Genomic DNA, 25954 nt, shown 5'->3' on the forward strand with positions numbered 1-25954 from the left:
TACCCGACCTGGGTGCAAACCTGACTCCAGTCCCTCATTACTCGACCTGGGTGTACACCTGACTCCAGTCTCTCACTACTCGACCTGGGTGCACACCTGACTCCAGTCGCTCACTACTCGACCTGGGTGTGCACCTGACTCCAGTCCCTCACTACTCGACCTGGGTGTACACCTGAATCCAGTCCCTCACTACTCGACTTGGGTGCACACCTGACTCCAGTCCCTCTCTACTCGACTTGGGTGTACACCTGACTCCAGTCCCTCACTAATCGGCCTGGGTGTACACCTGACTCCAGTCCCTCACTACTCAAACTGGATGTACACCTGACTGCAATCCCTCACCACTCGACCTGGGTGCACACCTGACTCCAGTCCCTCTCTACTCGACCTGGGTGTACACCTGACTCCAGTCCCTCACTACACGGCCTGGGTGTACACCTGAATCCAGTCCCTCACTACTCGAAATGGGTGTACACCAGACTCCAGTCCCTCACTACTCGAACTGGGTGTACACCTGAATCCAGTCCCTCACTGCTCGACCTGGGTGTACACCTGAATCCAGTCCCTCACTACTCGACCTGGGTGTACACCTGAATCCAGTCCCTCTCTACTCGACCTGGGTGTACACCTGACTCCAGTCTCTCACTACTCGACCTGGGTGTACACCTGACTCCAGTCCCTCACTACTCCACCTGGGTGTACACCTGACTCCAGTCCCTCACTACTCGCTCTGGGTGTACACCTGACTCCAGTCCCTCTCTACTCGACCTGGGTGTACACCTGAATCCAGTCCCTCACTGCTCGACCTGGGTGTACACCTGGCTCCAGTCCTTCACTACTCAATCTGGGTGTACACCTGACTCCAGTCCCTCACTACTCAATCTGAGTGTACACCTGATCCCACATCTCACTATGCAATGTTACAATCTGAAGGGGAATTTGCAGGTGGTGGTGTTCCCATTGTGTCTGCTGCCCTTGACCTTCTAGGTGGTAGAGGTCACGGGTTTGGAAGGTGCTGTCAAAGGAGCCTTGGTGTGTTGCTGCAGTGCATCTTGTAGATGGTACACACTGCTGCCACTGTGTGTCGGTGGTGGAGGGAGTGAATGTTTGTGGATGGGGTGCCAATCAAGCGGGCTGCTTTGTCCTGGATGGTGTCGAGCTTCTTGAATGTTGTTGGAGCTGCACCCATCCAGGCAAGTGGAGATTATTCCATCACACTCCTGACTTGTGCCTTGCAGATGGTGGACAGCCTTTGTGGAGTCAGGAGGTGAGTTACTCACCTCAGGATTCCCAGCCTCTCACCTGCCCTTGTAACCACAGAACAAATGGGACCCCTGGGGTTAGAATATAATGAAGGAATTCGATTGTCACCCATAGCGGTGACTTCTGAGCATCGACTGTTACAAGACAAAACCAGAGGAAATTCTGAAACCAATAATGATCCGTGTACATAAAATACCAGAAAATGTTCTTTAGAAAACTCAATACAGTCACTGTTCTGAGAACCACAGCCGCCGTTTTGTCAGTGTGATATTTTATTTTCAACTTCTGGTAACAAATGGCCGCAAATCGATCGAAGGTGAAAGTGACGGTGAACCAGATAGAACAGCCTGTGTCTGTGTAAAGCAGGACGGTGTGAATATTACACACGGGGATCAAAAGCAAGTTAAGAAACTCCATCATATAGTGAATCGGAATGTGCCTCAGTATCAGATCGATGACAATGACCAGTAGATCCACCGCTGCCATGGTCACCAGGTAGTCAGTGACACATTTGGAGAGACCGCACTTTCCCCGAGACAGGATCACAATGGTCACTAAGTTAACTGTGAGGATGGGAAATAAAGAGGGTGATTATACATCAGGCTGGGACTAAAGCTACCAGTTTAACTGTGTATGATTGAAATGTACAAGCGTGTTACAATACAAAGGCAGCTCAATGGAGTTCAGGTACAGATGAGCCAGGGTGGAGCTGAATGGTGGAGCAGGTTTGAGGGACTGAATTTCCTGCTCCTGTCCCTATGTTACACAAACTCTCTGTCTCTTAGGTCTTGTTTGCATAATTTGCTCAGTTGCGGTCTTTGGGAGATCTTTGCCTCCGATATGGGCAGTGCAATGTCCTCAGTCACTGCAAAACACGACAACCTCAGACTTTGTCAAGGCTCTCATTGTCTCGCCTCTGATGTACAGGGTGCAACTTTCAAATCTGTTGGTCACAGGGACCGCGCCCACATCAGGCAGCCTCAGAATGGCCGATGGATGCACAGTGGGTTGGAAGAACTTCCTTGTATCCCAGTGTTAGAATCAGCAATTTGAGAGCGAAATGCAATCAGGAGTCGGCCAGAGGGCCCCTCAAGCCTGCTCCGCCATTCAACAAGATCATGGCTGGTCTTTGGCTTCAGTTCCACTCTCCCACACTATGGACTCACCAAAGATCTATCGGTCTCAGCCTTGGGTAAACTCAGCGATTGGGCATCCACAGCTCTCTGGGCGAGAGAATTCTAAAGACTCACAGCTCGCGGATTGAAGAAACTGCTCCTCAACTCGGCCTGAAATTTTCGGGGATTATCGGGAGAATATTTCCCTGCTGTGTTCCAGATTTTTCAGTCGGGAAAAACAGCTTTGACCCTCATCAACCCACTTCGAATCTGAGAGCTTTTACTGAGATCATCTCTCACTCTTCCAACCTCCACAGAGTACAGGCCCGATCCACTCAATCTCTTATCCAAGATGCCTCTCTCATGCCCTGGAACCAATGTTGGGAATCTTGGCTGTATAAATCCCCAAGATAACCAGAAGGAGACTGAAACTGGGCAAGGTGCGGTCTCACCAAAGTCCTGTGCAATTGTTCCAAGGCTTCTATCTCTTGAACTTCAGCCCCATTGCAATAAAGGCCAACAGGCCATTGGCCTTCCGAATTGCCCACTGTACCTGTGTGCTGGCTTTCTGTGTACAAGGAGCATCCGAACCTCTCTGAGCATCAACACTGAGCAATTTCACACATATTACAACCCACTGTCCAATACTGACCAGAACATGCTCAGACCCTCCCTCAGTTCCAGTCTCCCCTACACCCTTCATACTGGGCAGCTGAATACAGGTCATGTTACAGCACCAACACCCAGCTGGTTACCAAGCACCCAGGAGAGATGTTTCCTTGTTTGTTCCTCACTGGTCCTGTCATTGAACACCTTTCATTTGCATGGATTATGCCAGATTGCACATCATTGATGAGATAATAAGTGTTGCAGCCAACCAGCACTGCCGTCGGTCACACGTCAATCCGCTGTGGTGGATGTAGGAGTTGGAGCTGTCACTGAGACTGACACTGTTCACAGCAGATTGGAGCCGAGACTGAGGAGGAAGCAGCTGGAACTGAACAGACTGCATCTCCCACCCAGTGACACCTCCTTTGGAGACTCTGGTAAGCAGTCGGGTATGGGCAGACTGTTAGAATTAACTCAGGAGATTGTCACTTGCTAGGTGTTGACTCAGGGGGTGTGGGTCCTGCCTGTCCTGACCCCATACAGGGCTCAGTAATGGACCTGATTATTAGAAGGGTGTCTATACAGGGAGACTGGAGAGGGACGTGGAGGGGAGAGATGGCAGGTCTGTAAAACACACACGGTTTCATCACTGGGGGCGGGGGGATTGGAAATGGAACAGAGAAACAGGGAAGGATTGGAGTCAAGGAATTGGTGTTTATAAAGGACATGCAAGGAGAGAGAGAGCTCACCTCTGTCTGTAGCTGACTCAGTGAGGGAGAGAGGGAGAGCTCACCTCTGTCTGTCGGGACTCACTGAGGGAGAGAGGGAGAGCTCACCTCTGTCTGTTGCTGACTCAGTGAGGGAGAGAGGGAGAGCTCACCTCTGTCTGCAACAGTCTCAATGAGGGAGAGAGGGTGAGTTGACTGAGTATAAACAGATAAACCCTCTGATCCCTCTCCCCCCACTCACGATTTAAATTTCCCTCTGATTCCCCATTCCATTAACTCTCTCTAACACTAACTCTGCATTTCCCTTTCCAGAATATCACCCAGTGAGATGAGGACTCTGCTGCTGATTCTGTGTTCCCTGAGTGAGTCATTTACATTCTGGACAAATTCCACCTCGTTTACCTAAAGTCTTTGGGGACAAAAACCTCCCACAGTTTCTTGTTATTTGTGACTTCGATCAGGGCGGTTTCAGGGTTGAAAACCGGTTGGAGAGGTTCACACATGGAGTTTATATTTAAATAATTACTTTCCTATTATTTATACTGATCATTACTAATCAGAGTGAACAATGTATGTGTCTGTGATGGTTATTGTGTGAATACTGAGCAGAGTTCTGGTCTCTATATTACAAAAAAGATACAGAGACACTGGAGACTGTGCAGAAGGTATCGCAAGCAAGATTGAAGATCTCAGTGGTTTTAACTTAGCTGAAAATATTGAACAAGTTGGGGCTCATTTCTCCATGAAAGTTCAGACTGAGGGGGGAAATCTGATCGAGGTATTGCTGATAAGGTGGGAGGAGGCAGGGAGCAGAGGGGCCGAATGGCCTGTTTCTCTGCTGTGAATGCAACATGTATTAACTACTTGTATTATTGATTAATTTTACTGATCTCTCTCCCAGATACTGTAAAATCATTGCGTTTATTTATACAAATTCACTGGTTCTGTAAATAATGGTACATTTAAAGTTTTCCTCCATTATAGAGCTATATTTAAGTTTCTAATGTGATCCCGATATTTAGAGATTTGTACAGTTAAATTATGATTTATAGTCATGTGTTAGTTTATATTTCCCATTGCCTGAAAACCAAGTTTCCATTCAGTTCCTGTATAATATCTCCAGTGTAATATTTCCAACCGTATACACAACGAATACATTAGTGAATGAATCACTCAGTTTGCATAATACATTCTTAAAATGAGTTTCTTTATTAAGCATCCAATTTATTATATTTAATATTTAATTTATTGCTCTGTCAATGACTGTGCAGTAACAGATTGTTATTCCGAATCGAACTCCACCAGTGACTGAGATACCCCATGATATCTCACACTGACCATCGAGTGTCTCTCACTGTCTGTACTCAATGTTCACCCGGAGACTGAGATACCCCATGATATCTCACACTGACCATCAAGTGTCCCTCACTGTCTGTACTCAGTGTTCACATGGGGACAAAAATACCCCGTGATATCTCACACTGACCATCAAGTGTCTTTCACTGTCTCTGCCCAAAACTTGCTGGTCTTCCAGTGCAAACATTTGTCCACCACCGAATGTTGCAGCATGGCACATTCCAAGCTCCCCAGGACTACGCGCTGAGGGACGCACTAAAGCTTGGGGCAGCCACAGCAAAGGCTCAATGGGGAAAGATCACAGTGTAAGGTTCCCCCCACTAAGCTGAACTGAGGGGCTGGATCCATGGGAAACCCCTCGAACCGTATTGTTAATATTCTCAATTGCTGTAAATGTAAAACTGTAATTGACATGACAATTGTGAAACAGAAGGGTTGGAAGAAACTCATGACAGTATTGAAGGAAACTGATCTCCCTTGCAATGTTTGTATTTTTTGGTGCTGTTTTGAAACTGTCTGGCAATGTAATTTTTACAGATTTTTATGAACAAAGTATATTTTGGAAATTAAAAAAAAGTCTGTACTCAGTGTTCACCTGGAGATTGAGATACCCCATGATATCTCACACTGACCATCGAGTGTCTCTCACTGTCTGCATCAGGGTTCACCTGGGGACTGAGATACCCCATGATATCTCACACTGACCATCGAGTGTCTCTCACTGTCTGCATCAGGGTTCACCTGGGGACTGAGATACCACATGATATCTCACACTGACCATCGAGTGCCTCTCACTGTCTGTACTCAGTGTTCACCCGGAGACTGAGATACCCCATGAAATCTCACACTGACCATCGAGTGTCTCTCACTGTCTGCATCAGGGTTCACCTGGGGACTGAGATACCACATGATATCTCACACTGACCATCGAGTGTCTCTCACTGTCTGTACTCAATGTTCACCTGGGGACTGAGATACCCCATGATATCTCACACTAACCATCGAGTGTCTCTCACTGTCTGTACTCAGTGTTCGCCTGGAGACTGAGATACCCCATGATATCTCACATTGACCATCGAGTGTCTCTCACTGTCTGTCCTTAGTGTTCACCCGGAGACTGAGATACCCCATGATATCTCACACTGACCATCGAGTGTCTCTCACTGTCTGTAAGTGTTCGCCTGGAGACTGAGATACCCCATGATATCTCACATTGACCATCGAGTGTCTCTCACTGTCTGTACTCAGTGTTCACCTGGGGACTGAGATACCCCATGATATCACACACTGAACATCAAGTGCCCCTCACTGTCTGTACTCAGTGTTCACCTGGGGACTGAGATACCTCTTGATATCTCACACTGACCTTCGAATGTCCCTCACTGTCTGCACTCAATGTTCACCCGGAGACTGAGATACCCCATGATATCTCACACTGACCTTCGAATGTCCCTCACTGTCTGTCCGCAGTGTATTTCACACTGACCATCGAGTGTCTCTCACTGTCCGTATTCAGTGTTCACCTGAGGCCTGAGATACCCCGTGATATAACACACTGACCATCGAGTGTCTCTCGCTGTCTGTACTCAGTGTTCACCAGGGAACAGAGATACCCCATGATTTAACACACTGACCATCGAGTGTCTCTCACGTCTGTACTCAGTGTTCACCTGGGGACTGAGATACCCCAGGATATCTCACACTGACCATCGAGTGTCCCTCACTGTCTGTACTCAATGTTCACCTGGGGACTGAGATACCCCATGATATCTCCCACTGACCATCGTGTGTCCCTCACTGTCTGTACTTAATGTTCACCAGAGGACTGAGATACCCCAGGATATCTCACACTGACCATCGAGTGTCCCTCACTGTCTGTACTCAATGTTCACCCGGGAACTGAGATACCCCATGATATATCACACTGACCATCAAGTGTCTCTCACCGTCTTTACTCAGTGTTCACCTGTGGACTGAGATACCCCATGATATCACACACTGACCATCGAGTGTCTCTCACTGTCTGTACTCAGTGTTCACCTGGGGACTGAGATACCCCATGATATCTCACACTGACCATCGCGTGTCTCTCACTGTCTGTACTCAGTGTTCACCTGGGGACTGAGACACACCATGATATCACACACAGAGCATCGAGTGTCTCTCGCTGTCTGTACTCACTGTTCACCTGGGGACTGAGATACCCCATGATATCACACACTGAAAATCGAGTGTCTCTCACTGTCTGTGCTAAGTGTTCACCTGGGGACTGAGATACCCCATGATATCACACACTGACTATCGAGTGTCTCTAACTGTCTGTACTCAGTGTTCACCTGGAGACTGAGATACCCCATGATATCACACACTGACCATTGAGTGTCTCTAACTGTCTGTACTCAGTGTTCACCTGGGGACTGAGATACCCCATGACATCTCACACTGACCATCGAGTGCGTCTCTCATTGTCTGTACTCAGTGTTCACCTGGAGACTGAGATACCCCATGATATCTCACACTGACCATCGAGTGTCTCTCACTGTCTGTACTCAGTGTTCACCTGGAGACTGAGATACCCCATGATATCACACACTGACCATCGAGTGTCTCTCACTGTCTGGAATCAGTGTTCACCTGGGGACTGAGATAACCCATGATATCTCATGATATCTCACACTGACCATCGAGTGTCCCTCACTGTCTGTACTCCGTGTTGACACAGGGACTGAGATGCCCCATGATCTCTCTCACTGAACATGTGCAGCTTTTCTATTGGGATGAAGTGAAGCTGATATATTTACTGCTTTCTGTAACATGAGAGCTGATGGTTAATCTAGAATAGGGAGGACTGTCTGTGAGCAGTGAGTAAGAGGGGGAGGCTGAGCTGGGAGACAGATGGAAACCTGGTTTAGAGAAGGAGTAAATTTTCCAGCTTTAATCCGGGGGATTTTCCTCCAGGGCGGAGAGTGAAACTGTGGTTATTGTTACTGCGGGAGGGTACAGGCCACTGTGTAACATCAGCTGTCCTTTATGTTAACACTAAACATCTTTGTGTCACACAGTCACAGACTCGGCACTCACTGACCCGTGTGTGAATCACAAAGTCCTGGACCAGCCCTGGAGGAGCATCGATTGTACTGCGAATGAGTGCTCCAGCCAGGTGATGAGTGATTGGAATCTTCTTCAAGGATGGTACAGATTTCACAGGTAATGTAAAGGGGCAATTTCTGAAAAACGAATAAATGAGGGAGGAGTGGATGTACAAAACAGAACCAAGTGTGAGTGCAGTGTTACATGGATTTCCATTGTTTGTTAAAACTTGAGAATCTGTATTTTAAAAGCTGACAAGGCTTCTATGAATTCTGGTCATGCTCTCATCTGGAGATTGATGAACTCGGGTGTTTTTGTAAAAGGAAAGCCAACAGAAGGTTGAGCAGTAAACAAGTTTATATTGGAAGGCACATGATTTCAAGTAAACACAGCAGGGCCTTTTCCTGAAGAGGTATTTAACAAGTCAGGATTTATGGCTTTCATTAGACTTGCCTCTGGAAATGTATTTTGTTTCGTTTTAACTGTTAAAAAGCCAGTGTATGTTTTGCCAAGGGCAGTTGGTGTCTATTATTATCCTGCCAGGGGAGCAGAACATCGAGCCAGCCCACCTTTCTCTCTTGAAAAGTAAATCCTATATCATGTTTTACTGTTGTCTCCTGCATTTGAAGAAATCCTGAATGTTTGCAGAAACCTTGCATCTTTGAAGGAACTTTGCATCGAATGTGTTTGAATTGTAACCTTTGCCGCTGTACATCTGATGTAAGACCGGTGTGAGGCCTTCTCCGCTGAATATCTTTGAAAGCCTACCCAGACTGTTCATCAACAACACCTGAAAAGTACTGTTCAAGGAGGATTGCTAGTGGCAGCCAGCTATTCGCCTTTGGGAGACATCACCAAAAACAGATCACTTCTTTCCACACCTACGTTTAAGCTGAAATGCAGTTACTTAACTCTTGCTGTTTCTTTGTAACAGCTGTAAACAAAAACCTTTTCCCCACCGGTTAACCAGTTGTGTATGTGAGTGTATGTGTGAAGGCAAGGAAAAAAATAAGGACCTTTAATATTTCAATTTGCGTATCTGGTTCATTATTGGTCAATGATAAATGGATCATTTAGTTCTTTATGAAAGAAAACTGGAAGCTGTGTTTTATCCTGGGGACAAAAAGAGTATCTGATTGGTTGTTTCATAAGTGGGAAAGTTTAAATATAAGTTGTGACCTGTGGAGAAATGGGACTGAATTAACAGTGCACTTCTCCCACCTGGGTCACAACAGTAGGAAGAGGAAGTTTTGGGAGACTGGGATTATCAGTCAGGGCAATGGGACAGAGAGTGGATACAGGGAAAGGGTAATAACAGACATCTACAGAGAGGCATAGGGAGAATAAAGGGAAATAACTGGGAAAGAGGGGATGGAGAATAGGGTCAGAGACCAAAGAGGGACACTCAGGATTGAGGGAGTATAGAATAGGGACAGAGAGTAAAGGGAGATAGTGAGGATAGAGGGAATATAGAACGGGGACAGGGTGAGTAAGGGATTTCCCCTAGTTCTGGTAATCTCTGGCGCTAACAGTTTCTCTAACGGTTAATATTTACCATCAGTTCAGGGACTGACTCTGTGATTATTGTTTCAGTTCTGGTGGATGGAAGATTCCGGAGACTGCTGTCCCACAGTATCACTGCTCCACACTGTTTCCAGGCTGGTTACAGGGTAATTTCAGCCTTTATAATATCAGATTTACATTCACTGTCCAGCACTGTTCACATCAGTTACATTCTTCAATATTTATAAACTCTCATTTCAGGTTCCCATCCCAGTGTGGGACAGGGGGAAGTAACGAGGACAGTTTGTTTTAACTGGATTGGAAATCGCTGCCACTGGACCCAGGAAATAAAGATCAAAAACTGCAACAGTTATTTTGTTTATGAGTTGAAGCCTCCACCCGTCCCTAATGCTGTTTATTGTACAGGTAGATTGCTGTTTGTATATGGTGCAGATGGGTGATTCTGGGATGTCCCGTGGTCACCCACAGAAATGAGACAGTTTACTCGCTTCCCTCCTTATTGTCAGGGACACAGTGAATAAAGGATGTGAAACACAAAGTGAACGTCAGTGAAACTCCAGGGAACTGAACCAGACTCTGCTGTCCGTGTTGACCAGTCACTCCCTTCCTGGCAGTGCCCATGGATGGTGATAGACCCCAAGTGTAGACCTGGGCACAACACACTCTCTCTCCAGGGGCCAGTATGTGTTGTGGGACAAAGATACCCCATGATATCTCTCACTGACCATCGAGTGTCTCTCACTGTCTGTACTCAGTGTTCACCTGGGGACTGAGATACCCCATGATATCTCACACTGACCATCGCGTGTCTCTCACTGTCTGTACTCAGTGTTCACCTGGGGACTGAGATACCCCATGATATCTCACACTGACCATCGCGTGTCTCTCACGGTCTGTACTCAGTGTTCACCTGGGGACTGAAATACCCCATGATATCTCACACTGACCATCGAGTGTCTCTCACTGTCTGTACTCAGTGTTCACCTGGGGACTGAGATACCCCATGATATCTCTCACTGACCATCGAGTGTCTCTCACTGTCTGTACTCAGTGTTCACCTGGGGACTGAGATACCCCATGATATCTCTCACTGACCATCGAGTGTCTCTCACTGTCTGTACTCAGTGTTCACCTGGGGACTGAGATACCCCATGATATCTCACACTGACCATCGCGTGTCTCTCACTGTCTGTACTCAGTGTTCACCTGGGGACTGAGATACCCCATGATATCTCACACTGACCATCGCGTGTCTCTCACGGTCTGTACTCAGTGTTCACCTGGGGACTGAAATACCCCATGATATCTCACACTGACCATCGAGTGTCTCTCATTGTCTGTACTCAGTGTTCACCTGGGGACTGAGATACCCCATGATATATCACACTGACCATCGAGTGTCTCTCATTGTCTGTACTCAGTGTTCACCTGGGGACTGAGATACCCCATGATATATCACACTGACCATTGAGTGTCTCTCACTGTCTGTACTCAGTGTTCACCTGGGGACTGAGATACCCCATGATATCTCACACTGACCATCGAGTGTTTCTCACTGTCTGTACTCAGTGTTCACCTGGGGTCTGAGATACCCCATGATATCACACACTGACCATCGAGTGTCTCTCACTGTCTGTACTCAGTGTTCACCTGGGGACTGAGATACCCCATGATATCACACACTGACCATCGAGTGTCTCTCACTGTCTGTACTCAGTGTTCACCAGGGGATTGAGATACCCCATGATATCTCACACTGACCATCGAGTGTCCCTCACTGTCTGTACTCAGTGTTCACCTGGGGACTGAGATACCCCATGATATCTCACACTGACCATCGAGTGTTCCTCACTATCTGTACTCAGTGTTCACCCGGGGACTGAGATACGCCATGATATCTCACATTGACCATCGAGTGTCTCTCACTGTCTGTACTCAGTGTTCACCTAGGGACTGAGATACCCCATGATTTCTCACACTGACCATCGAGTTTCTCTCACTGTCTGTACTCAGTGTTCACCCGGGGACTGAGATTCCCCATGATATCTCACACTGAACATGTGCAGCTTTTCTATTGAGATGAAGTGAAGTTGCGATCTTTACTGTTTTCTGCTACCTGAGAGCTGATGGTTAATCTAGAATAGGGAGGACTGTCAGTGAGCAGTGAGTTAGATGGGGTGGCTGAGCTGGGTGACAGATGGAAACCTGGTTTAGAGAAGGAGGAAATGTTCCGTCTTTAATCCGGGGGATTTTTTACCATGGAGGAGAGTGAAACTGGGATTATTGGTATTTCGGGAGGGATCAAGATGCTGTTCAACATTAACCATACTTTATATTAACACGAAAAATCTTTCTGTCACTCAGTCACAGACTCGACACTCACTGACCCGTGTGTAAATCACACAGTCCTGGACCAGCCCTGGAGGAGCATCGATTGTACTGGGACTGAGTGCTCCGGCCAGTGGAAGTGTGACAGGAACCTTCACTATGGATGGTACAGATTTAAAAGGTAACACAAAGGGACAATTTCAGATAAACCTCTCAGTGAAGGAGGAGTAAGTGCAAAAAAGAGAACAATGTGTGAGTGCAGGAACAGGAACTGCAGGGAGACTGAGAAAGGAGACGAACCAGAGACTGCAGAGAGAAACAGGGAGAATGAGGGATATGGTCAGTATAGCAGAGAATAGAGAACGGGGACAGAGAGGAAAGGGAGATACCAGGGTTAGAGGTGAATATAAATCTTTGATATACATTGCTAAGGGCTGTGGCCCAAGCACGGATCCTTGCGGTTCCCCACTTGTCACCGCCTGCCAACCTGAAAATGAACCGTTTATTTTAACGTTTTCTGTCCGTTAACCAATTCTCAATCCACGCCAGTACATTACCCCAGTCCCATGTGCTCTAATTTTGGTTGTTAGCCTCTTGTGTGGGACATGATCGAAAGCCTTCTGTAAATCTAAATATACCACATCCACCAGTTCCCCCTCATCTATTCTGTTAGTTACATCCTCCAAAATCTCTACAAGTTTGTCAGACATGATTTCTCTTTCATAAATCCATGTTGAATCTTCCCAAACCTATCATTATTTTCTCAGTGTCTACTTATCACATCCTTTATAATCGATTCCAGCATTTTCCCTGGTACTGATGTCAGGCGAACGGGTCTGTAATTCCCTGGTTCCTCTCTCCCTCCTTCCTTAAATAGTGCGATCACCTTTGCTGCCTTCCAAACTGCAGGAAGCATTCCAGAATCTGTCGAATTCTGAAAGATGATCACCAATGCATCAACTATCTCTACAGCCACCTCTTTCAACACTCTGGGATGTAGATCATCAGGTCCAGGGGATTTACCATGGATGGTTACAATTCAGGGACTGACTCTGTGTTTGTTGTTTCAGTTCTGGTGGATGGAAGATTCCGGAGACTGTTGTCCCACCGTATCACTGCTCCACAGTTGCCACAGGCTGGTTACAGGGTAATTTCAGCCTTTATAATATCAGATTTACATTCACTGTCCAGCACTGTTCACATGGGTTACAGTCTTCAATATTTATAAACTCTCATTTCAGGTTCCCATCCCAGCGTGGGACAGGGGGAAGTAACCAGGACAGTTTGTTTTATCAGGAGAGGAAATCCCTGCCACTGGGTCCATGAGATAAAGATCAAAAACTGCAACAGTTATTTCGTTTATGAGTTGAAGCCATTACCCTTTTGTGCTGCGTATTGTACAGGTACATTGCTGTTTCTCTATGACCCAGGAGGGTGATTCTGGGATGTTCTGTGTCACGGGGAGTAGGATTGGATGCTCGAGGGTTTGATAAAGATGAGAGTCTGACACTGACTGGACTCCAGTACAAAACGTACAATCTCTTCGGGTTTTCTCCACTCTGCCCTCTTCCTTTATTGCAGATCCAGAGACAGCTGTAACTGAGGAACCCGAGGAAGAATCAACTCGAGAATCCACCGGCGGATCATCGTCTACCCCAGTGGTGTCTGGAGCATCAGGTATCACCCTTGTGGGGTTATCATCATGGAATCATAGAATCAGAGACTGGTTACAGCATGGAATGAGGCCCTTCAGCCCATTATTCCTGTACTGTGTGACCAGTTGAAATTTTCTCTCACTCCTGCACTCACCCGTGTTTCATCTCCTTTCTTCCCGATCTGGAGATTTCCACAACTCGGGGAACCGAGAAACAATCAGTTGCAGAATCCGTGGGGAAATCTTCCTCTACCCCAGGAGTATCGTCCTACTCAAGTATCCGTCTTGTGGGGTTCGATCATAGAATTATAGGACAGTTAGAGCACAGACGGAGACCATTCGGCCCATTGAGTTAATACCAGCACTCTGAAAGACCAATGTCAGTAGTTGCACTTCCCCGCCCTTTCCCCACAGCCCTGAAAACGTGTTTACCCTCCAGAAATTCATCGAATTTCATTCTGAATCCTCGATTGAATCTGCCTCCACCACAATACTCCAGCTGGGGCTGAACCAGTGTCAATCAGACCTTTCACCCAATGTGACTCCTGAAACACACTCACTCCCTGAGACTCGCTCAGTCTCAACTGTGATCTTCCTCCGAGGACAGGCTGCCTCCGACCCTCTCCAATCTTCCTCTGATTTACCAGTTCAGAACAGCCTGGGCACTCAGGGCTTGTGATAGAGCTGTCAGCAGTGGGGAACTCTGTGTCCTTCTAGTAAGGGGGCATAACACAGGCGGGGTGTTGGAGGGGGAGAGAGTCTGTGATACCAGGAGGATCTGAGTCTAACACTGTGGAGCTGAATTGTGGATGTGGAATTTACAGAACAGGAGCAGGAGAATGAGCCCAACTTGTCCACACTGGTGTTTATATTCCACACAATCATCCTCCTACCCTGATTCACCTCCCCAAGTGTGGTCTAACTGAGGGATATGGAGAGCGGAACTGTGTGCAATGCTCCGAATGTGGTCTAACTGAGGGATATGGAGAGCGGAACTGTGTACAGTGCTCCCAGTGTGGTCTAACAGAGGGATATGGAGACTGGAACTGTGTGCAGTGCTCCGAGTGTGGTCTAACTGAGGGATATGGAGACTGGAACTGTGTGCAGTGCTCCGAGTGTGGTCTAACTGAGGGATATGGAGACTGGAACTGTGTGAAGTGCTCCGAGTGTGGTCTAACTGAGGGATATGGAGACTGGAACTGTGTGCAGTGCTCCCAGTGTGGTCTAACTGAGGGATATGGAGATTGGAACTGTGTGCAGTGCTCCCAGTGTGGTCTAACTGAGGGATATGGAGACTGGAACTGTGTGCAGTGCTCCGAGTGTGGTCTAACTGAGGGATATGGAGACTGGAACTGTGTGCAGTGCTCCGAGTGTGGTCTAACTGAGGGACATGGAGATTGGAACTGTGTGCAGTGCTCCGAGTGTGGTCTAACTGAGGGATATGGAGACTGGAACTGTGTGAAGTGCTCCGAGTGTGGTCTAACTGAGGGATATGGAGACTGGAACTGTGTGCAGTGCTCCCAGTGTGGTCTAACTGAGGGATATGGAGATTGGAACTGTGTGCAGTGCTCCGAGTGTGGTCTAACTGAGGGATATGGAGACTGGAACTGTGTGAAGTGCTCCGAGTGTGGTCTATCTGAGGGATATGGAGACCGGAACTGTGTGCAGTGCTCCCAGTGTGGTCTAACTGAGGGGTATGGAGACTGGAACTGTGTGCAGTTCTCCGAGTGTGGTCTAACTGAGGGATATGGAGACTGGAACTGTGTGCAGTGCTCCGAGTGTGGTCTAACTGAGGGATATGGAGACTGGAACTGTGTGCAGTGCTCCGAGTGTGGTCTAACTGAGGGGTATGGAGACCGGAACTGTGCACAGTGCTCCGAGTGTGGTCTAACTGAGGGATATGGAGACTGGAACTGTATGCAGTGCACCGAGTGTGGTCTAACTGAGGGATATGGAGACTGGAACTGTGTGCAGTGCTCCGAGTGTGGTCTAACTGAGGGGTATGGAGACCGGAACTGTGCACAGTGCTCCGAGTGTGGTCTAACTGAGGGGTATGGAGACCGGAACTGTGTGCAGTGCTCCGAGTGTGCTCGAACCGAGATTCTAGTGATGTTTAATGTAATGTCTCCGCCTTTGAATTCAATTCCACTCGAAATGAAGCCCATTGCTCTGTTTGAATTGAGATTTACAGCACCTGAAATTACACAAAAGATATTTACATTGAGCTAAGTTCCAGTAAACCTACATCAAAAGTTTGGGATGTTCTTACTTTCTGATGGGATAGTTTCACAATGACTGACTCCAGACAGAGTGTGAGCCTGGAATTCTGATGGAAACTGTCTTTGATATCAATATTGAGAAATTGAACTGAACTCTGACTCGGTTTATTTCTCTCTGCCTGTCTCTCTCTCTATCACTTTCTCTCCCTACCTCTCTCCATGTCTCTGTCAATTTATCTCTCTGTGCTTCTCTCTGTTTTTGCTCTCTCCCTCTCTTTCTGTGTTTCTCTCTCTCTCTCTCTCACTCTCTGTCTCTCACACTGTCAGTGTCTCTCCGTCTCTGCATTTCCATCTATCTCTCTCCCTCTTCCTCTCTCTCTGTTTCCTCCATGATTCTCCCTCTGATTCCCTATCTCTCACACTGTCAGTGTCTCTCCGTCTCTGTGTTTCCATCTGTCTCTCTCCCTCTCCCCTTTCTCTCTCTCACTCTCTCTGTCTCTCACTTCTTCAGTCCTGCATTGTCTCTTGCATCTGTGCCCAGCAGTAAAATGCCCGACCCGGTGCTGTGAGGAGCCCAGACAGAGCAGGAGGAGCCACTCATTCCCCAGGGCTGTTCCTCCAACCTCCAGTTCCCATGAGACTGATTTTTCATTGCAGGTCCCGGGAGGAGGACAAGTCCTGGACCAGCACCAGGCGCTGACTGCAAACCCTCAGAGGCGGGACATTCCAGGCCAGGTATCCATCAGCTGGTGGTAGGAAACATCCAATCAGAATCATCCAGGGTCCGAGCCCCGGAACCCTCAGTCCCTGATATAATCCGGGATCATTTCCTGCTTGGAACCTCCCAAATATCCTGCTTTTTAATTGGCTTTCTCAGAGCAAGTTAACAGGGCAAATCTCTCCCCAATATGAACTGGGAAACCCACTCCCCTTAAACTATCTTTCCATTGGCTCCCGATGTTTGGATGCCTTCGCCATGGGGTGTGACCCAATTTCTTGCCCCCTCCCCATTGCACTGTGAGGCTGGAGGTGTGGGGCAGCCTCCTCGACACTCAGCGAGGAGCTGCGGGAGGGCATTCAGTGACAGCGATTGGTCATGGGCTGTCTGCCTCGGATTGTGCAGCTCCCAGTGTCGAAGAACCCGTCGATTGCTCTGCTACCCCAGAGCTTGCCCCCTCCTCTCACCTCTCCCTACCCACCAAACCATACCCTGTTGGCATTCTGGCCTCTAACTCTACTCGGGGCGGGGGGGTGGTGATGGTGTGTTTGGGGTCGGCTGGCGTCTGAAAACTTTGCCCCTCTCCATGTTGCAGTGATGCTGGACTTGTCGGAGGAGGACTGTGAGAAGCTCAGTGTCGATTTCCAGGTGATGTACGTCGGGGAAAGGAAACCGGAGACTCCCGAGGAAAAGGAAGCCTATTTCCGGCAGGTGAGGGATTTATTCCCCAGTCATTCTCCGAGCGCCGGGATCGCTGGGCAAGGCTGGCATTGAGTAACCAGGCCTGGTCAGCCTTAATAGATCATCCCTGGTTAATACTGATTAACCACTCCTAGTTAGCATTGAATAACCATCGCTAGTTAGCATTCAGAAATCATCCCCAGTCAGGATTCCTAATTCCCATTGCTTACCCATTTCTGGTTGGCATTAACTGCCCATCGGCAGTTGGCATTGAGAAGTGGTTAGTGATGGGCATTCCCTTCCTCAATCGATGGAAAATGTTTGATTGAACTGCTGGGAAAGGGATTCCTCAGATGTTCAATGAGCAGTCAGTAACCTGGTGTTAAGGGGAGGAGACTCCCCTTGGTGTGAAGGAGATTCCCCGCTGCTGTTAGGGTCTCGCTGATGTTTCCTGAGAGCCCGCGGTGAGTTGCGGTATAACTGCGATCCCTCCCTATCGTAGCTGACTCCTCACCAGGTGATTCCCATCCATTCCCAGGTCGAGGACATGCAAAGAGACCATCTCCCGTGCAAGAAAGTGCGGCTGACGCCTGGAGGTGGGGAGCCGGATAACGTTGGGAAGAAGAAAAGGAAATGAGCTGGACGATCTGGGATTGTCAGCGGGTGGATTACAACCCGATCTTGGCTGATGTGTTTCTGTCTGTTTGTGTCTGTGTGTTTGTGTCTGTGTGTGTTCGTATGTGTTCATCTGTATGTGTCTGTGTTTGTGTGTGTGATTGTCTGTGTTTATCTGTATGCGTCTGTGTTTGTGTGTGTGTTTGTCTGTGTTTGTTTGTGTGTGTTTGTCTGTATGTGTCTGTGTTTGTGTGTGTTTATCTGTGTCTGTGTTTGTGTGTTTGTGTCTGTGTGTGTGTTCACAATGAGTTTTGTAAAATGTTTTAAAAGGGGTTTATAAAGGGCTTCAAAAGTTATTGAAATGGGTTTCTAAAGGGATATTAAAGGTGTTTAAAAGTAGTTTCTATCGTGCTTTTAAAGATATTTTTAAATGGGATTATAAAGGGTTTCACAGCTGTTCAGAAAAGGTTTGGAATCGAGTTCTGAAGAAGTTTAAAATCATTTATTTTATTGTCTTAAAGCTGTTTAAATGGTTTTTGATGTTGTTTTGAAATAGTTTAAAGTGCTTTATTTAGGGATTTTTAAGGGTTTTAGAAGGACATATAAGCGGGTTTTAAATGTGTTTAAAAGGGTTTCAAACTCGGTTTATTAAAAGCTGTTTGAGGTGTTTAGTAACTGTTTTAACAGGGTGTATTGATTTACTGCAGAGATTTTATTTGTAAGGGGTTGGAAAGGGGGATTTAAATAGGGGTTTAAAAAGAGCTTTTTTTTAAATTAGAGGAGTACAGAGTTATCGGAGAGTTGCAAGGCGTGATGAGGGTACAGAGATAGGGAGGGTTGAAGGCGCTGGAGGAGGATTCAGAGGTAGGCAGAGTTGTCGGGGATGGAGGAGGTTACAGAGTTAGGGAGGGTTGTAGGGGACGGAGGAGGTTACAGAGTTAGGGAGGGTTGTAGGGGATGGAGGAGGTTACAGATTTAGGGAGAGTTGTACAGGACGGAGGAGGTTACAGAGATAGGGAGAGTTGCAGGGGATGGAAGAGGTTACAGAGATAGGGAGGGTTGTACAGGACGGAGGAGGTTACAGAGATAGGGAGAGTTGTAGGGGATGGAGTAGGTTACAGAGATAGGGAGGCTTGTAGGGGACGGAATCGGTTACAGACATAGGGAGAGTTGTACAGGACGAAGGAGGTTATAGAGACAGGGAGGGTTGTTGGGGACGGAGGAGGTTACATAGATAGGGAGGGTTGTAGGGGACGGAGGAGGTTACAGAGATAGGGACGGTTGTAGGGGACGGAGGAGGTTACAGAGATAGGGAGAGTTGTAGGGGATGGAGGAGGTTACAGAGTTAGGGAGGGTTGTAGGGGACGGAGGAGCTTACAGAGATAGGGAGGGTTGTGGGGGACGGAGGAGGTGACAGAGTTAGGAGGGCTTGTGGGGGACAGAGGAGGTTATCGAGATAGGGAGAGTTGTAGGGGCTGGAGGAGGTTACAGAGATAGGGAGGGTTGTCGGGAACGGGGGAGGTTACAGAGATAGGGAGGGTTGTTGGGGACGGAGGAGTTTACAGAGATAGGGAGGGTTGTCGGGGACGGAGGAAGTTACAGAGTTAGGGAGGGTTGTAGGGATGGAGGAGGTTACAGAGATAGGGAGGGTTGTAGGGGACGGAGGAGGTTACAGAGATAGAGAGGGTTGTCGGGGACGGAGGAGGTCACAGAGATAGGGAGGTTTGTCGGGGCTGGAGGGGGTTACAGAGATAGGGAGGGTTGTAGGGGCGGGAGGAGGTTGCAGAGATAGGGAGGATCGGAGGGGACGGAGGAGGTTACAGAGATAGGGAGGGTTGTAGGGGACGGAGGAAGTTACAGAGATAGGGAGGGTTGTAGGGGAAGGAGGAGGTTACAGAGATAGGGAGGGTTGTAGGGGCTGGAGCAGGTTACAGAGATGGGGAGGGTTGTCGGGTAGGGAGGAGGTTACAGAGATGGGGAGGGTTGTCCGGGACGGAGGCGGTTACAGAGACAAATTGTGATGTCGAGGGTGAAGGAAAAGATATAAAAAGTGGGAGTTGGGACAGACAGACTGGAACCTGGTTAAGATCTGTCCAATCTGTATACTGATCTGCTGGCTGTAACACGTTTTAATTCTCAGGTTAAAACTCAGTGGGTTTTGCTGGAAACTTTGGGTTTTCTGTTTGTTTAATGAATGATTGTTTAATAAATGTCTGACATCTGACATTCAGTGTTGTGACTCCCATTGATTTGAGGAATAAATTACCGGTGAGAATACAAAATATTTACACATCCTTGAGCACGGTCCGACATCTGAATCCAGTCCCTCACTACTCGACCTGGGTGGACACCTGAATCCAGTCCCTCACTACTCGAACTGGGTGTAAACCTGAATCCAGTCCCTCACTACTCGAACTGGGTGTACACCTGACTCCAGTCCCTCACTACTCGACCTGGGTGTACACGTGACTCCAGTCCCTCATTACTCGCTCCAGGTGTACACCTGACTCCAGTCCCTCACTACTCGAACTGGGTGTAAACCTGAATCCAGTCCCTCACTACTCGAACTGGGTGTACACCTGACTCCAGTCCCTCACTACTCGAACTGGGTGTACACCTGACTTCAGTCCCTCACTACTCGACCTGGGTGTCCACCTGACTCCAGTCCCTCACTACTCGACCTGGGTGTACACGTGACTCCAGTCCCTCACTACTCGCTCTGGGTGTACACCTGACTCCAGTCCCTCACTACTCAAACTGGGTGTACACCTGACTCCAGTCCCTCACTACTCGACCTGGGTGTCCACCTGACTCCAGTCCCTCACTACTCGACCTGGGTGTACACGTGACTCCAGTCCCTCACTACTCGCTCTGGGTGTACACCTGGCTCCAGTCCCTCACTACTCGAACTGGGTGTACACCTGACTCCAGTCCCTCACTACTCAACCTGGGTGGAAACCTGACTCCAGTCCCTCACTACTCGACCTGGGTGTACACCTGAATCCAGTCCCTCTCTACTCGACCTGGGTGTACACCTGACTCCAGTCCCTCACTACTCGACCTGGGTGTACACCTGAATCCAGTCCCTCTCTAATCAACCTGGGTGGAAACCTGACTCCAGTCCCTCACTACTCGACCTCGGTGTACACCTGAATCCAGTCCCTCTCTACTCGACCTGGGTGTACACCTGACTCCAGTCCCTCACTACTCGACCTGGGTGTACACCTGAATCCAGTCCCTCTCTACTCGACCTGGGTGTACACCTGAATCCAGTCCCTCACAACTCGACCTGGGTGTACACCTGAATCCAGTCCCTCACTACTCGACCTGGGTGTACACCTGAAACCAGTCCCTCTCTACTCGACCTGGGTGTACACCTGAATCCAGTCCCTCACTACTCACTCTGGGTGACCCCACCTCTCTCTATGCAATGTTACAATCTGGAGGGGAATTTGCAGGTGGTGGTGTTCCCATTGTGTCTGCTGCCCTTGACCTTCTGGGTGGTAGAGGTCACGGGTTTGGAAGGTGCTATCTAAGCACCCTTGGTGTGTTGCTGCAGTGCATCTTGTAGATGGCACACACTGCTGCCACTGTGTGTCGTTGGTGGAGGGAGTGAATGTTTGTGGATGGGGTGCCAATCAAGCGGGCTGCTTTGTCCTGGATGGTGTCGAGCTTCTTGAGTGTTGTTGGAGCTGCACCCATCCAGGCAAGTGGAGAGTATTCCATCACACTCCTGACTTGTGCCTTGTAGATGGTGGACAGTCTTTGTGGAGTCAGGAGGTGAGTTACTCACCTCAGGATTCCCAGCCTCTCACCTGCCCTTGTAACCACAGAACAAATGGGACCCCTGGGGTTAGAATATAATGAAGGAATTCGATTGTCACCCATAGCGGTGACTTCTGAGCATCGACTGTTACAAGACAAAACCAGGGGAAATTCTGAACCCAATAATGATCCGTGTACATAAAATACCAGAAAATGTTCTTTCGAAAACTCAGCACAGTCACTGTTCTGGGGATCAAAAGCAAGGTAAGAAACTCCATCATATAGTGAATCGGAATGTGCCTCAGTATGAGATCGATGACAATGACCAGTAGATCCACCGCTGCCATGGTCACCAGGTAGTCAGTGACACATTTGGAGAGACCGCACTTTCCCCGAGACAGGATCACAATGGTCACTAAGTTAACTGTGAGGATGGGAAATAAAGAGGGTGATTATACATCAGGCTGGGACTAAAGCTACCAGTTTAACTGTGTATGATTGAAATGTACAAGCGTGTTCCAATACAAAGGCAGCTCAATGGAGTTCAGGTACAGATGAGCCAGGGTGGAGCTGAATGGTGGAGCAGGTTTGAGGGACTGAATTTCCTGCTCCTGTCCCTATGTTACACAAACTCTCTGTCTCCGAGGTCTTGTTTGCATAACTTGCTCAGTTTGCGGTCTTTGGGAGATCTGTGCCTCCGATATGGGCAGTGCAATGTCCTCAGTCACTGCAAAACACAACAACCTCAGACTTTGTCAAGGCTCTCATTGTCTCACCTCTGATGTACAGCGTGCAACTTTCAAATCTGTTGGGCACAGGGACCGCGCCCACATCAGGCAGCCTCAGAATGGACGATGGATACGCAGTGGGTTGGAAGAACTTCCATATATCCCAGTGTTGGAATCGGCAATTTGAGAGCGAAATGCAAGCAGGAGTAGGCCAGAGGGCCCCTCAAGCCTGCTCCGCCATTCAACAAGATCATGGCTGGTCTTTGGCTTCAGTTCCACTCTCCCACACTATGGACTCACCAAAGATCTATCGGTCTCAGCCTTGAGTATACTCAGCGATTGGGCATCCACAGCCCTCTGGGCTAGAGAATTCCAAAGACTCACTGCCCTCTGAGTGAAGAAACAGCTCCTCAATTCAGCCTCAAATTATTGGGGATTATCCAGAGAATATCCACCCCTCCCGCCCTCCCGGTTCTAGATGTTTCAGCCAGGACAAACAGCTTTGACCCTGTCCAACCCCCATTGAATCTGAGAGCTTTTACTGAGATCATCTCTCACTCTTCCAACCTCCACAGAGTACAGGCCCGATCCATTCAATCTCTTATCCTAGATGCCTCTCTCATCCCCCGGAACCAATGTTGGCAATCTCGGCTGCACCAATCCCCAATACAACCATATCCGCCCTTCCATAAGGAGACTGAAACTGGGCAAGGAGCGGTCTCACCAAAGTCCTGTGCAATTGTTCCAAGGCTTCTATCTCTTGAACTTCAGCCCCATTGCAATAAAGGCCAACAGGCCATTGGCCTTGCTAATTGCCCACTGTACCTGTGTGCTGGCTTTCTGTGCACAAGGAGCACCCGAACCTCTCTGAGCATCAACACCGAGCAATTTCACACATATTACAACCCATTGTCCAATACTGTCCAGAACATGCTCAGACCCTCCCCCAGTTCCAGTCTCCCCTACACCCTTCATACTGGGCAGCTGAATACAGGTCATGTTACAGCACCAACACCCAGCTGGTTACCAAGCACCCAGGAGAGATGTTTCCTTGTTTGTTCCTCACTAGTCCTGTCATTGAACACCTTTCATTTGCATGGATTCTTCCAGATTGCACATCATTGATGAAATGATAAGTGTTTCAGCCAACCAGCACTGCCGTCGGTCACACGTCAATCCGCTGTGGTGGATGTAGGAGTTGGAGCTGTCACTGAGACTGACACTGTTCACAGCAGATTGGAGCCGAGACTGAGGAGGAAGCAGCTGGAACTGAACCCACTGCATCTCCCACCCAGTGGCACCTCCTTTGGAGACTCTGGTAAGCAGTTGGGTACGGGCGGACTGTTTAAAAAAAGCTCTGGAGTATGTCACTAGCTAGGTGTTGACTCAGGGGGTGTGGGTCCTGCCTGTCCTGACCCCATACAGGGCTCAGTAATGGACCTGATTATTAGAAGGGTGTCTATACAGGGAGACTGGAGAGGGATCTGGAGGAGAGAGACGGCAGGTCTGTAAAACGCACACTGTTTAATCACTGGGGGGATTGGGACAGAGAAGCAGGGAAGGACTGCAGTCAAGGAATTGGTGTCTCTCAAGGACATGTAAGGAGGGCGAGCTCACCTCTGTCTGTAGGAGTCTCTGAGGGAGAGAGGGAGAGCTCACCTCTGTCTGTAGTATCCGAGTGAGGGAGAGCTCACCTCTGTCTGTAATATCCCAGTGAGGGAGGGAGGGAGAGCTCACCTCTGTCTGTAGTATCCCAGTGAGGGAGGGAGGGAGAGCTCACCTCTGTCTGTAGGGGTCTCTGAGGGAGAGAGGGAGAGCTCACCTCTGTCTGTAGTATCCGAGTGAGGGAGAGCTCACCTCTGTCTGTAATATCCCAGTGAGGGAGGGAGGGAGAGCTCACCTCTCTCTGTAGTATCCCAGTGAGGGAGGGAGGGAGAGCTCACCTCTCTCTGTAGGGGTCTCTGAGGGAGAGAGTTCGAGCTCACCTCTGTCTGTAGAATCCCAGTGAGGGAGGGAGGGAGAGCTCACCTCTGTCTGTCAGAGTCTGTGTGTGGGGGAGAGAGTGAGAGTTGACTGATTATAAACAGATAAACCCTCTGATCCCTCTCCCCCACTCACTATTTAAATTTCCCTCTGAATCCCCATTCCATTAACTCTCTCTAACACTAACTCTGCATTTCCCTTTCCAGAATATCACCCAGTGAGATGAGGGCTCTGCTGCTGATCCTGTGTTCCCTGAGTGAGTCATTTACATTCTAGACAAACTCCACCTCGTTTACCTAAAGTCTTTGGGGACAAAAACCTCCCACAGTTTCTTGTTATTTGTAATTTTGCTCAGGGCGGTTTCAGGGCTGAAACCTGATTGGAGAGGTTCACACATGGAGTTTATATTTAAATAATTACTTTCCTATTATTTATACTGATCATTACTAATCAGAGTGAACAATGTATGTGTCTGTGATGGTTATTGTGTGAATACTGAGCAGAGTTCTGGTCTCTATATTACAAAAAAGATACAGAGACACTGGAGACTGTGCAGAAGGTATCACAAGCAAGATTGAAGATCTCAGTAGTTTTAACTTAGCTGAAAATATTGAACAAGTTGGGGCTCATTTCTCCATGAAAGTTCAGACTGAGGGGGGAAATCTGATCGAGGTATTGCCGATAGGTTGGGAGGAGGCAGGGAGCAGAGGGGCCGAATGGCCTGTTTCTCTGCTGTGAATCCTACATGTATTAACTACTTGTATTATTGATTAATATTACTGATCTCTCTCCCAGATACTGTGAAATCATTGCGTTTATTTATACAAATTCACTGGTTCTGTAAATATTGGTACATTTAAAATTTGCCTCCATTATACAGCTATATTTAAGTTTCTAATGTGATCCCGATATTTAGAGAATTGTATGGTTAAATTATGATTTATAGTCATGTGTTAGTTTATATTTCCCATTGCCTGAAAACCAAGTTTCCATTCAGTTCCTGTATAATATCTCCAGTGTAATATTTCCAACTGTATACACAACGAATACATTGGTGAATTTATCATGCAATTTACATAATGTGTTGTGTAATCTTTAATCTTTATTAAGCATTCAATTTATTATATTCAATATTTTATTTATTGCTCTGTCAATGATTGATTGTGCAGTAACAGAATGTTATTCCGCATCGAACTCCACCAGTGACTGAGATACCCCATGATATCTCACACTGACCATCGATTGTCTCTCACTGTCTGTACTCAATGTTCACCTGGGGACTGAGATACCCCATGATATCTCACACTGACCATCGATTGTCTCTCACTGTCTGTACTCAGTGTTCACCCGGGGACTGAGATACCCCATGATATCTCACACTGACCATCGAGTGTCTCTCACTGTCTGTACTCAGTGTTCACCCGGGGACTGAGATACCCCATGATATCTCACACTGACCATCGAGTGTCTCTCACTGTCTGTACTCAATGTTCACCTGGGGACTGAGATACCCCATGATATCTCTCAGTGACCATCGAGTGTCTCTCACTGTCTGTACTCAGTGTTCACCTGGGGACT

The sequence above is a fragment of the Heterodontus francisci genome, unplaced genomic scaffold (genome assembly GCF_036365525.1).
Source record: "Heterodontus francisci isolate sHetFra1 unplaced genomic scaffold, sHetFra1.hap1 HAP1_SCAFFOLD_234, whole genome shotgun sequence".
Lineage (NCBI taxonomy): Eukaryota > Metazoa > Chordata > Chondrichthyes > Heterodontiformes > Heterodontidae > Heterodontus > Heterodontus francisci.